This window comes from Homarus americanus, unplaced genomic scaffold, assembly GCF_018991925.1.
Source record: "Homarus americanus isolate GMGI-L3 unplaced genomic scaffold, GMGI_Hamer_2.0 scaffold32583, whole genome shotgun sequence".
NCBI classification, from domain to species: domain Eukaryota; kingdom Metazoa; phylum Arthropoda; class Malacostraca; order Decapoda; family Nephropidae; genus Homarus; species Homarus americanus.
Window position 1 is genome coordinate 15,275,623 of NW_024713129.1, and position 4,818 is coordinate 15,280,440.

General features: G+C 37.8%; 1 protein-coding gene across 2 annotated transcripts in view; it reads right to left on the reverse strand.

The window, feature by feature from the left end:
* LOC121868607 (nuclear pore complex protein Nup54-like) overlaps window positions 1–1,094 on the reverse strand; it is a 34,967-nt gene extending 33,873 nt beyond the window's left edge. For both annotated transcript variants that reach the window (XM_042369418.1, XM_042369397.1), the window contains exon 1: window positions 956–1,094. The gene's annotated coding sequence lies outside the window, so the exon portion shown is untranslated. The remainder of the gene's footprint in view (window positions 1–955) is intronic.
* Window positions 1,095–4,818: the final 3,724 nt, after the last annotated feature.

A 4,818-nucleotide genomic window follows, 5' to 3' on the forward strand; every position in this document is an offset into this window, starting at 1 on the left:
TATATAATTTTATGTCGTTAAACACAAGACCACTGCCAGCATTGTCTCTATGTCCTTATAAATTATATGACGATGTTACAGAATAAATATCAGTCAAATTATCGATTCATTCATGCTCCTACTTGGAAGTCGTTCAAAACACAATTAAAAAACTTAAAATTCTTAAATTCGCTGCAAGACCAAAATTATAATAATACCTAAATACTGTTTCCAGCTTTGTCGATTATCCTTGGTGACATTGCCTTACAGTTTACCAATGTCTTATACCTGCACTGTCTGGGTATACATAGTAAACTGTATACTCCCAGGTATACATAGTAAACTGTATACTCCCAGGTATACATAGTAAACTGTATACTCCCAGGTATACATAGTAAACTGTATACTCCCAGGTATACATAGTAAACTGTATACTCCCAGGTATACATAGTAAACTGTATACTCCCAGGTATACATAGTAAACTGTATACTCCCAGGTATACATAGTAAACTGTATACTCCCAGGTATACATAGTAAACTGTATACTCCCAGGTATACATAGTAAACTGTATACTCCCAGGTATACATAGTAAACTGTATACTCCCAGGTATACATAGTAAACTGTATACTCCCAGGTATACATAGTAAACTGTATACTCCCACAGCCTATGAACATACACCAAGTAGCCACATAATAAACTGTATCTACATTACTGTATCTGTATTCCTCTATAGTCTACATACACGCCTCTCCAATTGTAAACCTAAATGACGATTTTAAAGAATAAATTGTTTAATTATTATCATTATGTCTCTAGGGGTCAAACTTTATACCACGTCACACAATCTTCCACACATTAATCCCTCACAAAAACTCACTTAATTAATAATAAAAACATAAGAATTAAACAGACAACACACCAATTAATCAACCGGGGTGTATTTGATAGGGAATTTCTATATAAAATACTCACTTAATGTTATAGAGGAAGTTTTAAACCTTCACTCTTGATGGTCTCTCCCAGCTGACTGTCTTCCTTAACATCCACTACACAGTCTAATACCTTCTATACTCCTTTTATTTATTAATTTAAGCTTTATAGTTATTTAAACCTTTTTATAAATCTTGTGCTTATCTTTATTGGTGTTTATATTGATGGTATTGGTGGTTATGTAGGAATTATAGGAGGTTTCTGCTTTTAGTGGATGACAATGAAGGTATAGAAGCCTAACACTGGGTTAAAATAAAATAGATTATTTATTTATATATTCATTTATTAATTTATTCGTTTATTTATCATTTCATCTCTTATAAGTTAAACTTGGAATGTTATATTTTCTTTATAAACTTTAATGTCCAGTGTTAATAAAAGAGGAACTAGACCATGTGAAGCCCTTCCCTCCCACGTGTGTACCGGGTGAGGAGGAGGACTCGAAGCCTGGCAGTGGTGGTGAGGGGGACCTGAGGAACAAGGAGTGTGTGTGTGTGTGTGTAAGGTAACCCAAGTGTGTAAGGTAACCCAAGTGTGTAAGGTAACCCAAGTGTGTAAGGTAACCCAAGTGTGTAAAACATGCACACAAAGGTTAACAATAATAAAGGAAATGACTACTTGGACAGGAATTTCCTGCTTTGTTGACTAGAGGCGACATAGCCAGGATGTTAAGTTAGGTTGTAAAGGTCATGATTGACTACTGTATTACGGTAAATAAATATTATACTATATTTGCCGTAATATATTTTGGAAAAACTTAAATAATCTTATTATGATAATTAATCGCCACCTATAGTATTTCAATGGTACTTTTTGGTGTTATTTTTACTTTAAACTTCTTTGCCACTCCTACAGTATCAATCACATTCCAGTGCATTGTTTTGTGCTCATAGAATGATGGAGTGGTGATGAATTATATAAATAACTGTTTCCCATCATTATTTATCATGTGAGAAGGTATCTTTAAGTCTCAAACAGTACTGCCTCACACAGCTCACTACTGTACCAGTTTCATAGGCCTAAAACAGTACTGCCTCACACAGCTCACTACTGTACCACTGTATCATAGGCCTAAAACAGTACTGCCTCACACAGCTCAATACTGTACCACTGTATCATAGGCCTAAAACAGTACTGCCTCACACAGCTCAATACTGTACCACTGTATCATAGGCCTAAAACAGTAGCCTCACACAGCTCAATACTGTACCACTGTATCATAGGCCTAAAACAGTACTGCCTCACACAGCTCACTACTCTACCACTGTTTCATAGGCCTAAAACAGTACTGCCTCACACAGCTCACTACTCTACCACTGTTTCATAGGCCTAAAACAGTACTGCCTCACACAGCTCACTACTCTACCACTGCCTTACAACTGCCAACTATTAACCTCACAAAACCATAACATTGCAAATATTGTTACATTTCAACCTGTACAGTACATAAATATTTATTAATAAGGAAGCAATAATACAACAAATGTTTTAATGTTTTTATAATAAGAATACAGTATTTCTACATTGTGAAAATAAGTTGTAAAAAAGATGAGTATGTTTTGATAACATTTATGATTGGATGGGAGAAAGTGGGTGACCAAATATGTCCACTAACCTAACATGTACGCCAAGATGATAGAATTGAACCTGTGCATCGTAAAATAACTGAAATAAATATACAAAGCAGAGGTCAAGGAAGCACCTGGAGACTTGAAATATTATGTTTATTTTAACATTCTCACTGATGAACGGTTTGTGGGGTTGTTGTATGTTTTGGTTCACACTCAGGATGGGGTGGAGAAAGGAAACTCACAATGTGCTCTCTATACACATGTTGTATTGGATGTACAATGCAGCTTGGTGCTGGGAAGGCAGCATGGTTACAAGCGTGATGTAGAGAGAGCTGGTTGGTGAGGATGCTCAGAGGAGGACCAGCCTGTGGGTCGCCGTGCTCGCCGGCAGGAGCGAGGACCGCCAGGCAGGCGGAGGAGGAGGTGTTGCTGGCTGGTTGGTGTAGGTAGAAAAAGAGAGATCACCACGAGGTCAGGTCTTAAATAGCGAGGGGTAGGCGTGGCTTAGTAGTTGACCCCTGCTCCGTGGGCGGCGCTGGTTGACCCAGACCACCAGGCATACACAGGGGAATTCGTGGGGTCGGCTATGCAGCGACAAACAGCGTTTGTAGGGGAGAAATCCACTACAGGCTCACTCAGAGGAATGTTCCAACATACAAGTATACTGAATATTTGTCATTCACAATAACTCTGTATACATTCACATCCTCATTCTACAACAGCTACTGTATCTTGATCTTACTACCACTATCTCCTTCATTAACTCCTTGTCTTACTACATAATGTACACTCACTCTAAAACATATCTTTACTATTTTGTGCGAGACAATATGACAATTTTCTCAACCCTGCCGAGACAACAGGAGTCGCAGTGTTCATTTTGGAATTCATCGATCACCTCCGTAAAGATACTTTTTGGAGCGAGTACCCGATTGTACCAAGATCACTTACTGTCGTTGTATTATTTTCACCTTTCTGATACTTTTACCTTTATCCTCTTCGCCACTGATCAGCTCATTAGCCACTTGGGCATAGGAACTTAACCCCTTCACTGTGGGGACGCCAAAGGGAAGCCCAGACACAAGGGGTTAAACACCATCAACATGAATCATCAAGGACTAAATAAATAAAAACAATAAATCTTTTCTTTCTTATGAACATGAAGTAACTCCAACAAGCAAGTCAATTTACCTCAAATTCTCTGAAAAAAATCAATGAATCCAGGTAAAAATTATTTCCCCAAAACTGGAATAAAAAAGTATCCAATATACCCCCCCCCCCCTTACACACACACTCCTTCTCATGTCATATTTGGCAGATTTGTTTACATCTCACAAGGGTAATCCCCTAAATATCTGAAGCCATCATGTCAACAACACCAAACCAAACTGTCCTGAACAAGCAACAAACACCTCATTCACCCAGAAGAGCTTATGCCATTCTCAAAAGGATTGAACTTTTAACTCATAATTACAAAATCTACTTTGAAGTATTTATGAAATCTTAATTCAAAAACATTATGCTAATGACATACATTACTATAAACTACAAAGTAAAAAATCCCATGTAGATGTTAAAAAAAGGCAAGACAAATTAAATATAAGATTTATGCTAACTTGATCAATGTTTTAAGACCATTTTAAATGTTCAGTATTATTGTACAGTATGTATAAATCTGACACTGAAAGGGTTAGAGAAAAAAGGGCTTAAAGTGTTAATGATGAGATGTGTCAGGAAAAAGTTGGGTAAATCAGGAGAAAACAGAACGAGAAACACAGTAGTAAGACCAATGACCCAGACAGAGGATGACACTAAATCAAACACACAGACAGATTCCTGAAGCTGGTAACAGAGGGAAGAGTCTGGGGAAATAGAGACAGAAGAAGAGATGGTATAATGGTGTCAAGAAGGCGAGGGTGTACATGGGGTGGGGAGAGGGGCTGTGTAGCAGAGGTGACTACCATGAGCAATGTTTCGACCACAGATCCTGGAGGAGGTGGCCGGACAGTCAACGCATTGGTCTCGTCACGGCCCAGAGTTAATAAGTCACTGTCCAAACCTATACTAAATGATATGCTGTATTGAACTGTACTATACATTATATCATGACATTTGAGAAACTGAAACTGAAGAACCTATATCACTTTGAACAGACACATGATAACTCAGTAGTACAACCCTGTGTGTCCAACAGAACATATGAGACTTATTCAAGAAACATTCTGAAATCTGAAGTCCAAACAAGTACTTTCAAGCATGCAAATTCCCTTAGAT